The sequence below is a fragment of the Eulemur rufifrons genome, chromosome 9 (genome assembly GCF_041146395.1).
Source record: "Eulemur rufifrons isolate Redbay chromosome 9, OSU_ERuf_1, whole genome shotgun sequence".
Lineage (NCBI taxonomy): Eukaryota > Metazoa > Chordata > Mammalia > Primates > Lemuridae > Eulemur > Eulemur rufifrons.
In genome coordinates this window covers 23,375,733-23,389,605 of record NC_090991.1, presented here as the reverse complement: position 1 = coordinate 23,389,605, position 13,873 = coordinate 23,375,733, and the positions used below count along the sequence as shown (strand labels likewise).

Here is a 13,873-nt window from a genome sequence, read left to right as displayed (position 1 = left end):
TTTAAGCCCAACAATTTAAATGTATCTAGGGTAGAAATTCTCAATTTTGACTATGTTTAAGAATCATCTGTGGAGCTTTTTCAAAATATACATGTCTAACTTCACCCCAAATCTACTGAATCAGAATTGCAGCTGGAGGCCCAGGGTACTAAATTTTAAGTTCTACAGTTAATTGACATTGATGCAAATCCAGGCTTGAGAACCACTGCTCTAGCTAGGACAGAGAAGAAAATAAAAGGAAAGAACCTATTACACTGATAGAGAAATCTAGAACTTCTAAGGGAAGACCCCCAAATGATAAGGGACAAGATTTGGGACAGCATAGGTATGTTAATTGAAGTTTCAGGATTTACCCAATTGTAGAGTCTGGGCTAGTATTAGTCGCTACAGTTGTGGTAGGCAAGGGGGTGAAAAGAGGAAGCAGTTTGGATCATGTAACCAAAGGGGCTGGAGTCAAAACCTAGGACTCAGGCTCAACTTCTGGCCCTGCCAATTATTGGCAGTACAAACTTAAACATGTCACTTAAAGTCTCTGAGCCTCCGTATCTGTAAAAATAAAAAGAAAGTCACATGTACCTCATGGGCCTGGTGTGAAGACCGAGAGTACATGAAAGGGTTTTGTAAACTATAACGGACTAGGACCAGTGTTTTTCAAACTATGCATTACCACTCAGCAGAATGTTAAGAAATCAATTTAACAAGTTGCAGCCAACATTTTTTAAATGAAATAGGATAGAAAATGTTAAGAATGCACCATACTTTGTTAGAGTATCTATAATTTTGTAAAATGTTGTTTCAGTTATGTGTCGGTCATGATATAAATGACATTTTATGGGAGTTGTGTCAAAAAAGTCTTAAGGCTACAACTAATCCTTATCTCCCATCTCCTCCACTTTAAGCCCTCCTTAGACAGCAAACACAGTCAATTAAGTGCGTAAACTAAAGATTCTTAAACTTTCTCAACTATTAGAAATCTGATAGTTGGACTCTTCCCTGAAAAAAATTCACCCTTCATACAAAATTTTCCTTGCATTCAAGTTTAGGATTCCTAAATCCTTGCCACGAATTAGGTTAAGACCTCTTTCTCCAAAAAGAGAACAAAGGATGAAGTTGACCTTTGAGGAAGGCTCACATAGTTGCCTTTGTCCAGGTCTGGTTGTAGGACAGTCTGCCTATCCAAATAAAAATTATTTTCTTCATTATGTCAAACTGCTGACAATGTCAAGTTCTCTTTTATTTAAAAAATATATAATGTAGGCCAAGCATGGTGGCTCACACCTGAAATCCCAGCACTTTTGGAGGTCAAGGCCAAAGAGTTTGAGAACAGCTTGGGCAACATAGTAAGACGTCATCTCTATAAAAAATTTAAAAATTAGCCGGACTTAGTGGCATGCACCTGTAATCCCAGGTACTCCAGAGGCCAAGGCAGGAGGATCACTTGAAGCCTAGGAGTTCAAGGCTGCAGTGAGCTATGATTGCACCACTGTACTCCAGCCTGGGCAACAGAGTGAGACCCTGTCTCTTAAAAAAAAAAAAAGTATATGTGTGTGTATATATATAGACATATATATAATGTTATAATATATTCTTGAAGTTTTATTGGGGACTCTAGAAAATATTCAGAGAAGGCCCCCAAACTGTGCCTTATGTTCCCCCAAATGGGTAAAGCTAATTACAGCTAATGGACCTATTTAAAGGTCAGCCTACATTTCATTCAGAGATATTTCTCTAAATAAATACAACAGTTTTTACTAAACTTAGTTAGCATGTTCTCCTTGAACTCAAATGACACTATATTTTCCAAGCAATTCTAATAAAGTAGCAATTAGTTTTCATAGCCACTGATAAAAGTATCCAAGCTTATCCAACATGTCCTTGCCTTACAAGCCATAGTAAGTTCACTTAATTTTTTTTTCAAAAAGAATAACTGAATTTGCCTTTTTTGTATTTGTTATTTTATTGATAAATTATTTAATGGATTTTGGTATTAATTCAGTGCCCCATTAGACAGTTATAGAGAATTTGGTTTTTTTTTCTTTTGAGACAGAGTCTCGCTCTATCACGTGGGCTAGAGTGCCGTGGGGTCAGTCTAGCTCACAGCAACCTCAAAGTCCTGGGCTCAAGTGATTCTCCTGCCTCAGCTTCCTGAACAGCTGGGATTACAGGTGCATGCCACCATGCCCGACTAATTTTTCTATTTTTGGTAGACATGGGGTCTCACTCTTGTTCAGGCTGGTCTCGAACTCCTGACCTCAAGCCATCCTCCTGCCTCAGCTTCCCAGAGTGCTAGGATTACAGGTGTGAGCCATCACGCCCGGCCTGAGAATTTTTTTAATCATTTTATTTTTCTGCAAATTTAAAATTTTAAAATAGCAAGCACTTGTGTTCCAAATAGAGAAATAGATGCTGAGTATTCAAAGATAGGATAAGATCTGGTCCCTAGCTAAGTAGCTATAGACATCTAAATACACAATTACAGTAGTATAATAATTGCTAGGTGTGGAAACACACAAAAAAGGGTACTTTATCCAAACTTGGAGGTCATAATAGTGAGGAAAGGGGTCAAGGAAGACTTCCTAGAGTGGGAAGACATTACAGATGAAGAACCGGGGAGATAAGCAAGGAGGGAGAGGAAGGAACATTCCATGCAGAAGGAGCATCTGAATAAACGCCCAGATGGTAGAATATGACGATTTAGTAGAAATACTAGATCGAACGGTTGGAAAAGAGCTCAGGAGCCAACTGGAGACTTTTGTTTTTTATAAACTAGTAGAGTATTTCTTTAGGGTATGGTAGTCAGAGAAAATAACATAATGTAATTGTCTATCCTAGACCTCATTTCTTAGTCCAGAGATATAGAATATTTTTCAAGGCTGAAGCTGGTATAAGCTTCTGCATCTTTCAAGCAATCTTTAAAGAGTAAGCATTCTTTATAATGGTTTCTTTTTTAAATTCTTGCCAAACTTTTGGATGAAGGTGGTGGGCTAAACACATAACTACTTTCACTCCCACCTAAAATCCCAAAAAAGCCAAAAGTAAAGAGTTATTTAAGACACAATCCACAAAAAGACTAAAAAGAAAAGAAAAGAAATAAGTCAGCGGAGACAACAGCAAGATAATTTTTGGGGGAGGGGTGCTTAGATCAGGAAGAAAAGCAAGATAATTTTCTTGGAAAGCAGATAGAAGAACAACAAATGAGTAGGCAAACCCAAGAAAACTGAATCATAACTTATCTGTAGTAAACTGACAATCAATACAATTTATATCACAGAATCTCCAAAATGCTCAGGAAGTAGAGGTAGAAGAGAGAGCTAAATAAAATGAGGACTGGTTGAAATTCTGCTTCAGAAGCTTCAGATCATCAGATTTTCTTCCCAACTATTGAAATCAAGCACCTGCTGCTCTACCATCCAGATACAAGACTAAAGGTTTGTTCTCTGGAGAGGGTTAAACAGAGGGTTTCTAGACTGGTGGATACAAGCAACAGTAAAGGGCGGGGTACTATATTGAAAATGGATCAGTTAAGTAAACATATCCCAGTCCTCTTTCCCTAATCTTTGTCCTCCAAGAGGGAGAATTCAATTCTTTATTGAATCTGAACACCCCACGAAGAAAAAAACCTAAAGTTAGTAATATTGACATTCCCTAATTAAGTTGCCCAACCAGATCACCCTACAATGAACTTAACAGTCAACAAACCCCACTCACATTTTATAATCTCTAATCAGCTTTTTAATCCCCTCTCTTAAATATAAGCAGACAATTAAGGAGTATCAGATATCTGAGAAAAATCTCTAATATGAAAGAATCAAAAACAAGTAACTACCAGTAGAAAAAAAATGCAACTTGAAGAAAAGGTTTATGCTGAACAACAAATATTAAAAACTAGAGAGAGAGGGGTAGAGGAGGCAGGGGGAACAACTTCACTTCTATGGCATTTTCCCCAAAAAACAATAACCCTAATCTAATCATGAGAAAAAATCAGACAAATCTGAATTGAGGGACATTCTATAAAATACTTGACCAGTATTCTTCAAAACTGTCAAGGTGATTAGAAAAAAGGAAAAGACTGAGAAACTATCACGAATGAGGGGAGACTAAGGAGATAATGACCATTAAATATAATGGTATTCTGGATTAGGTACTGTAATAAAAAAATACGTAAGCAAAAAAACTGGGGAAATCTGAATAAAGTCCATAGTTTAGCTAATAGCACTATACCAATGTTAATTTCTTAGTTTTGATAAAGGTACTATGGCTATGTAAGATATTAACATTTAGTAAGGGTATGTGCAAACTCTATGCATTATCTTTGAAACTTTTCTGTGAGTCTAAAATAACTACCTTAAAAAAGCCTAAAGTCTAAAGGACTATCATTATTGTCCTGAAAGAGCTAAGAGAAGATACTACACACATGAAACACAAATGGGATATTTTTAAAGGAATATTTAAAAGACAAGAAAGAATTATTAAAAGTTAAAAATATGATCACAGCAATGAAAAAACTCAAAGATAAACTTGAGAAAAAGCTTTAATAAGTCAGAATATAAAAATCAAAGAGATGAACAGCAGGAGAGAAAAGATAAGAAAATTAGAGAACCTGTTCAGAAGGTCCAATATATGAACAATAGGAGCTCCCAAAAGTTAACAACAGAACAAAATAGAGGGCAAAATACAACTAATGTAATAATTCAATAAAACTTTCCAGGATTAAAGGGCATGGGTGCCACATTGAATAGGCCCACTAAGTGCCTACCACAATGAATAAAAACAGACAGACACCAAGGCACATCACTGAAATTTCAGAAAGTAAACATAAGACATGATCCTACAAGCTTCCAGAGAGGAAAAAATAATTCACAAAAATGATCAAGAATAAAGGCCAGCGCCATGGCTCACACCTGTTATCCCAGCACTTTGGGAGGCCAAGAAGGGAGGATCACTTGAGGCTAAAAGTTCAAGATCAGCCTGGGCAACACAGGATGACCCTGTCTCTATAAAAAGAAAAAAAATTAGCCAGGCTTGGTGGCAAGTGCTTGTAGTCTTGCCTCAGCCAGCTACTCAGGAGGCTGAGGCAAGAATCACTTGAGGCCAGAAGTTCAAGGCAGACATAAGCTATGATCATGCCACTGCACTCCAGCCTGGGCAACAGAGCAAGACCCCGTCTCTTAAAAAAAAAAAAAAATCAAAATGCCTTTCAGACTTATCAGCAATAACATTGGAAGCTTGAAGGTAACTAAACAAAACTTTCAAAATTCTGAAGGAAAATTATTTACAATCTAGAATTCTAGACCAAATCAATTATTGATCAATTGTGAAGATAGAATAAAGATATTTTCAGGCAGAAAAATCTCAAAATAATTACCTACTAGAATAACGCAATTAGCAAATATATTTCATTTTACAAATAACAATACAATAATTGATATTGGCAAGGATCATAAATGTATGTTAAAACCATCAGATAAAATGTTATTGGAGGCCAGGCATGGTGGCTCATGCCTATAATCCTAGCACTCCGGGAGGCCCAGGCAAGATTGTTTGAGGTCAGGAGTTCAAGACCAGAGCAAGAGTGAGACCCTGTCTCTACTGAAAATAGAAAAAACTTAGCCAGGTATGCTGGTACATGCCTGTAATCCCAGCCACTCAAGAGGCTGAGACAGGAGGATCACTAGAGTGCAGGAGTTTGAGGTTGCTGTGAGCTAGGCTGACGCCACGGCACTCCAGCCTGGGCAACAGAGTGAGACTCTGCCTCAAAAAAAAAAAAAAAAGTTATTAGAAAACAACATATTCTCATGGTCTTAAAAAGAAACGCCTCACAGATCGCATATTTATTATAAGGGGAAAAAGGTATTTTTACAATGGAGAAACCTGGTGGACGCTGTCTTAACTAAGTGTTCAAACTAAACATTACCAATATTAGTATAAAATTACATCATATGCCTCTTGATGTGATACAATTAGAAGTATACAATACCATATACGAAGTATTTTTGACAAAAAAAAAAAAAGGTTAATTTGAATCTAATCATGATGAAACAATCAGATGAATCCAGAATGTAGGAAATTTTACAAGACAACTGGCCTGGACTCTTCAAAAATGTCAGTGAAAGACAAATGCCATGAAAGACATAAAAGAGTAAGGCCGCTGTTCTAGATTAAGAAGACCAAAGCTACTTGAGAACTGAATGTAAAGTATGGTTCTTAACTGGATCATGAATTAAAACATATGCAGTTATGACTAATATTACTGGGACAAGTAAGAAAACTTAAAATGGACTGCATATTAGATATACCTGTATAAATCCTCAATTGTGGGGTCATAGCAATAAATGATTGAATAGGAGAATGTCCTAGTTCTTAGGAAATATTTAGAAATATTTAGGAATGACATTTCATAAGGTCTTTCGATTTACTTTTGAAATGATTCAGAAAAAATATATATGCATACACACACAAGAGAGAGGGATAGGCTGGGCGTGGTGGCTCACGCCTGTAATCCTAGCACTCTGGGAGGCCGAGGTGGGCAGATCGTTTGAGCTCTGGAGTTCAAGACCAGCCTAAGCAAGAGTGAGACCCCATCTCTACTAAAAATAGAAAGAAATTAGCTGGACAACTAAAAATATAGAAAAAAAAATTAGCCAGGCATGGTGACGCATGCCTATAGTCCCAGCTACTCAGGAGGCTAAAGCAGAAGGATCGCTTGAGCCCAGAAATTTGAGGTTACTGTGAGCTAAGCTGACGCCACGGCACTCTAGCCCAGGCAACAGAGCAAGATTCTGTCTCAGAAAAAAAAAAAAAAAAAAGAAAAAAAAGAAAAAAAAGAGAGAGAGAGAGAGTGATAAAGCAAATACAGCAAAATGTTAAAAACTCGTGAATCTAGGGCAAGGGTCAGTGTAAATACCACTTTTACTGCACTATTCTTTGCAGGCTTAAAGTGTTTCAAAATAAAAAGTTGAAAAAAATATTTACCTCCCAAATACTCTTTATCAGGATGCTATTAGAGGATACCTTTCACCAAAATGAGAGAATAAACTAAGAATGCTGACGATAAGTTCACAGCAGAAAAGAAGAGACTCCCCAGGATGATGGTGAAGAGTAAGTCCAGGATGACAGCTATTTATCAGATGCAGAGGGCAAGCAATTTAGGTTGGAGCCAATCAGAAGAGTCTGAGAGATATTTTACAAACAATAAAAATTAATGGAATATCTGGACCATCTCAGTGTCCTGAGAGGTTTAGAAAACTGGTAAACAGCTAATAAATGGTAAGTACATGGAACATTACCAAACAAAACTGAACACCATCATTAACTCCAGAGAAGAGTTGTACAGGAAAGAAAAGTAATGATGGTGTATTATACAACCAAATCCTGTATAGCATTTACACATTCATAATAACATAAAGGTATTGATATAACCAAGGTTATAACATAACTCAACTGGGTAGTCAGTTGGCAGGGATGGGAAAGGTAAAGGTGAATAGTGAGGTTAAGGGAGGAAAGAGAGCCAAATCCTCATTTTCCATAGGAGGACATAAATAGGTAATGCCTAATAGTGAAAAATGAAGATGTAGCAAGACAGGTATGTTATTTACAGACAAAAGGGTATATAACAAATATATCACCTAAAAGAAATCAAAGTGGAAAGCCAGGCATGCTGGCTCATACCTGTAACCCCAGCATTTTGGGAGGCTGAGGCAGGAGGATCACTTGAGGCCATGAGTTCAAGACTAGCCTGGGCAACATAGCAAGACCCCATCTCTACAAAAATTTTTTTTTTAAAAAATTAACGATGAGGGGCCGGGCGTGGTGGCTCACGCCTGTAATCCTAGCACTCTGGGAGGCCGAGGTGGACGGATCGTTTGAGCTCAGGAGTTCGAGACCAGCCTGAGCAAGAGCGAGACCCCATCTCTACTAAAAATAGAAAGAAATTATATGGACAGCTAAAAATATATATGGAAAAAATTAGCCGGGCATGGTGGTGCATGCCTGTAGTCCCAGCTACTCGGGAGGCTGAGACAGGAGGATGGCTTGAGCCCAGGAGTTTGAGGTTGCTGTGAGCTAGGCTGACGCCACAGCACTCACTCTAGCCTGGGCAACAGAGTGAGACTCTGTCTCAAAAAAAAAAAAAAAAAAAAAAAAAAAAAATTAACGATGAGTGAAGCTGGGCACAGTGGTTCACACCTGTAATCCTAGCACTGTGGGAGGCCAAAGTGGGAGGATCGCTTGAGCTCGGAATTCAAGACCAGCCTGAGCAAGAGCAAGACCCCCATCTCTACTAAAAATAGAAAAATTAGCTGGGCATGGTGATGCGCACCTATAGTCCCACCTACTCAGGAGGCTGAGGCAGGAGGATTGCTTGAGCCCAGGAGTTTGAGATTGCTGTGAGCTAGGCTAATGCTATGGCACTCTAGCCCAGGCAACACAGATAGATTCTGTTTCAAAAAAAAATAAAAAACAATGAAAAAAAATTAACCAGGCATGGCAGCATGCACCTGTAGTCCTAGCTACTTGGGAGGCTGAGCCGGGAAGATTGCACTAAGCTTTGATGACATCATTGCATTCCAGCCTGGGAGAGAGACTGAGAGTCTATCTCAAAAATAAATAAATAAGTAAAAATAAAACAAATGAAAGTGGGAAGGGGCTTAGGACTGTTTTTTTTTTTTTTTGGTAAATAATTTTATGGAACTATATGACTTTTTAAACTATGTGCATATATAACTTTGATGAAAATAAAAAGGTAAAAGGTCTTCCCAGAAAGTTAAGTAAAAATACCAAAGATGAAGAATGATACGTAAAAAAGGCATCATTTGTATAATATTAAAGGGGCAGGAATGGTTGGGGGATATATATGAGTATTTGCTTGAAAATGCATAAAATCTCTGGAAGTTTTTAAGAAATTAATAGCATTAAATTTAAATTTAAATATCTGATAATTATTATTAAGAAATTACCGGTCGGGCACGGTGGCTCACATCTGTAATCCTAGCACTCTGGGAGGCTGAGGTGGGGGGATCACTTGAAGTCAGGAGTTTGAGACCAGCCTGAGCAAAAGTGAGGCCCCATCTCTACTAAAAATAGAAAAAATTAGCTGGACATGGTGGTGTGTGCCTGTAGTCCCAGCTACTTGGGAAGGCTGAGGCAAGAGGACCCCTTGAGCCCATAAGTTTGAGGTTGCAGTGAGCTACGATGACACCACTGCACTTCAGCTAGGGTGACAGAGCGAGACTGTTTCAGGAAAAAAAAGAAAGAAATTACAATAACAAATTAATAACACTGGTTGCTTCTTGTATGGAGAACTGGGTGGATACAAGAGAAAGTTAGAAGGGAGAATGTCACTTTTGAACTTTTAAAATTTTGAATGTGAATGTACTGCTTATGTATTACCAACTGAAGATTTTAAATAAGTTCAATAAAAAGCTTTCCCCAATTAATTCCATGCTACTCTGATCCCTTATCTCATATCTGCCTGAGCATTTAGCTAGACAACTGGAATGTTATTCACTTATTAGTATATGTTACTGTGTAATTGACTCTAAGTTATTTCCTGAATGAGGTTGGGAAAAGTTATTCTCTCTTCCGATTGTTTTAGATCCACTCCTGCCCCAGTACCTCACAATGCTGTGTAAACACTACACTTTCATGGGCTGTTTCATTAGAATTCTAATGAACATATGAGTTATAAAACTAAGAGACATGAACCAAGCATTTATTTCAAATATTATGCTTTGGAAATATTTAGAGGCTTCCAGGTAAAAAGCCATTTTGTGAATTCAAAAAGTTCTGGGATAAATCAATTTATGTTCATAACCTTATTTCATAGAGCATTTAGAGAAAGCCAGAGTCATGAGTCAAGGGTGTCAGCAACCTTCCAAAGAGTCTCCAGGATAGGAATTTCTTCCTTGAAGAAATACTGCTTGATTTTTTTTTTTTTGCCCCCAAGTCCTATGGATATGTTAAGGCATTATACTTTACATTAGCTGGCAGAGATCTAGAACTGGAGAAATTTACAGGTTGAAGCAGGAATTAATTCCTAACCCTTTTGTGGTTAGGAATCTTATGCAGCTTTAGGAAGACAGTTTTAAATTGAAATAATTAAGAATTCCCCAAAATCAGTTGCCCATGATACATTAGGTCAGTTGGTGAACTGCCTACAATTAGAAATTTTCAACAGGAATATGAGATAAAATATTCTCATGTTAAGTGGAAAACTGGACAAGAAAATTCCTTAGGTACTTTCCAATACTAAATATTTTGTTAAGTTCTTGGATTTTGAGATTGAATCAGAGAGAAATTAAATTGCTTGCCTCAACAGGGCCAGGAATACCTCTAAATTTCGAAGCACAAAACACAACCTATTTATCCATCTTTTTGCTGCTAATCTACTTATACTACACCTGATAAATTTAAAAACTAAATCAAGCTCCTATCAACCTATTATCCCCTAACTTGGCAAATGTATAAATATACATATATGTATGGGCTGGGTCTGGTGGCTCACACCTGAAATCCTAGCACTTTGGGAGGCTGGAATAGGAGGATCACTTGAGGCCAGGAGTTTAAGACTAGCCTGGGCAATTGCAAGAACCCTGTTTATACAAAAAAAAAAAAAAGAGGGAAATTTTTAGGAACTTCACTAATGAACATATGCTCTATTTCTATCATAAGGATTGGCAAAATATTCAAAAATGAGGCCTTATACTTCTTGAAAAAGATTTCCCAAAACTGAGTCTGAATGAGTTCATTCAGAATTTTCAAACTTTGTGTTATTTCAAAGAAGATTATTTATATAAGCTTTTTCTATCTGGGATGACCACTTCATAACTAGTATTGCCATGCAATTTCCATTTCTAATGTCATGGGATGGTAAACAGTATTGTGGTTCCTTATATTAATATAAAGAACAGTAAGTATGGCATGCTGAAAGGATGAAATGAGCCTAAGTCTCAAATAACATCATTGGAAGACAGGATCATTTGGGGCCGCCAAACTTTGGGTAGGCACTGACCATCCCTGGTTGTTGAAGCCACTTTTCACTTGTCTCCTTAAACATCCCGAGACTAGACAGCTCACTGGTAGCTTGAATAGGCAACAAACTGGTAAGAGAACTGTGTCATTACAGCAAACTTAACTAATATTGACCAGCTGAACTCATAAGAACTTATGCCCTATCAATCAGATTCATAATTTGTATCAATGCTACATCTTTATGACACTATTTGTCATAGTTTCCTATTTAATATCATCTTCAAATAGTCCGTTAGATTCGGGCAAAGTAGTGAATACAGTACATATTAAAGTTTTGTAAAATTAAAGAAACAACTAAAAAAGTACTTCAGCAATAATCCGTTAAAGTAGATCAATGAAGACTTCCTTTGAAGATGATAGCCACTTCAATACTCAAAAATTTTTTTGGCCAATGAATGCTTGATGTTTATCCACTTCTTTGTAATATTGTTGTTTTAAGGGTTTCGAAAGATGCTTGATGGATAGTTCCTATAATTATTAATCTTTAAGAACATGTTAGATAATGGTATAATAGTTTTTTTATTACAAAAAGATTCTCGCCTCCCCCATTGGAAATACTAAATTCCAGTGCATTATTCCAGTTTTTAATTTGCTTCTTTCCTCAACCATATTAGCCATCCAAAAAAAAGAGAAAAAAATTTAAAGAAAGAAAAACACTACCCCTAGACCTGTTAAACTAGTCTATGTGACAGGTAAAAAAATTTTCCTAATTATGAACCGAAATGGAAATAGTGTCATATAGTGATCTACACTTGAACCTGTTCACAGGTGGCTTTCACAATGCCAGTTCTTTGATATTACCTGGTCATTGTCTGAACCATAAATTCATTAAGCAAAATGCCACCATTTCCCAACATTTTAAAAACAATTTTTTTAAGAGACAGAGTCTGGCTATGTTGCCCAGGTTGGCCTCAAACTCCTGGGCTCAAGCAATCCTCCCACCTCAGCCTCCTAAATAGCTGAGCCTACAATTTGCACTACCATGCCTGACTCAAAAACAATTTAATCTTATACTTCATTTATTTCTATTCTGTGCTAGTAAATCAAAACAAAACAAAATTTCTACAACACTAGTAAACACAGGTGGCTTCAAAAATTAATACTTTACCTTTGACATCTTTCATATATGCCCACTTTATGATGTTTGTTAATTATTCTTGGGTTCACATCAGTCCTCCTGTTATGTGTTCAGTAATACTGAGAAATGATGAAACTGAGGCAAAAGAAATGGGAAGAGACTTGCTACTTTGTAGCAAGCAGGCACCTATCTGGACACCAAACCTCAGTCCCACTCTATTAGGCAACAATGCTTTCCTGAAACGTGCCTGTCAAATAGGCAGCACAGAAATCCTCCTCATCACTGAGATCCAAGGCACCTCCACCAAGAAGAGACAAATAAGCTTATTCCTCCCACCTGACGGAGATGAAACAATGTAACCAAAGAAAGCACTTCTCAATCAGTACTATGGGGTTGGGTGGGGTGGGGAATGAATGAAACTAGAGAGAGAGAAATCAAAGGAGATCAACTTCCAAGACCAAAGGCCACATTACTGGGTTTATTTTGCACACTGGTAAATTACTGAAACACCACTTAAGTAGAAACAGAATCAGGAAGTCCTAGGACCTTTTGATTTCAGTCTTAAACCCCTAAATAAAAATATCTGAAATTAAAGCATTTGTCCTATCTGAGCAGTTATATTCTTATATGCTTCTCTAAAACTTACAAGGCCTAGATGGAGTCTCTGATTTTTAGAGCTGATTTCAAGTGTCCATTTGCCCATTTCCAAATCCAAAAATAATGTTGGCCGTGACCAGGGCAGGACCTTTACACACATTTTCCTCTAAAATTATGAGCCTCACAACACCTTCCTATATCCTAGCGCCAATAGCTTCCCTTAATAAATCAGTATGGCAAATGGGAAGGAGAGAGTAACAACAGGCACGTATATTTACTACGTCCCTCACAGAAAACATAATAAAATCTTAGGAGCAGGAACTGGCTAGGGACAACCCGCCTGGCCCTGGCTTTCACCGTGATACAAAGAGCGAGAGCAGCAGAAGCCCAAGTCTCTGCACCCCACATCTCACTCTGCAAGAGAGAGAAGACTTTCAATGCAACCAGACCCAAGTCTCAACACCCCCCTCCCACGTGGTCTTCTCCCTCTCCCGAGCCCAGGGTCGGAATGGAGAGGAATCTGGAAGGAATCAGAGCACGCCGGGGCTGGACAGGAGAGGTGGGGGGCGAGCTACAGGCAGACACCCCAGTCCTTTCCTAGGGGCCCTGGGCTGTACGCCTGCCAGTTCCGGGATCTGAGCTCCCACCTCCCGAGACCCTAGACCTTTCCATGTCTCTCCAGAAGGGACTTAAACGCCCCAGCGTTGCGGGGAGCGCTGGGCTGCCTGGCACTGGGTCTGGACTGTATGGACCTCGGGCCGCGTGCGGGCGGAGGCTGGGAGGCGGCCCCCTGCCTGCCGCCACCCCTCTCCGGGCCCTATCTTCTCCAGGTCCCCTGGCAGAGGTTCTGGGGCGGTCCTCATCTCACCTCAGGGTGGCGGCGTCCGCGGTCGGGCGGTCCCAGAGCTCCTGCGCGGAGGCAGAACTGGGCAGGAGGAGACGCCGGCAAGTCGGGCTATGGCTGACAGGCGCGCAGCACCCGGCCGGCCCGGCACACGGGGAACAGGCGGGGCTTCAGGGATCCGGTCCCGCCCCCGCCCCGCCCCTGCCTCCCACCTCAGCCGGCGAGCCCCATGAGGTGACTACGTCCGGGGTTACTGCAGGCTGTTCACCTCCGACCCCGCTCCGGGCTGCGGCGCGGCAAGCGCGGCGTGGGGGGGCGAGGCGCGG

The 13,873-nt window shown here is 39.2% G+C and overlaps 1 protein-coding gene across 1 annotated transcript in view; it reads right to left on the bottom strand.

The window, feature by feature from the left end:
- Positions 1-13,649, bottom strand: part of ACACA (acetyl-CoA carboxylase alpha) — a 233,382-nt gene extending 219,733 nt beyond the window's left edge. Inside the window, exon 1 of the mRNA XM_069482312.1 lies at positions 13,572-13,649. The gene's annotated coding sequence lies outside the window, so the exon portion shown is untranslated. The remainder of the gene's footprint in view (positions 1-13,571) is intronic.
- Between the last annotated feature and the right edge of the window lie 224 nt (positions 13,650-13,873).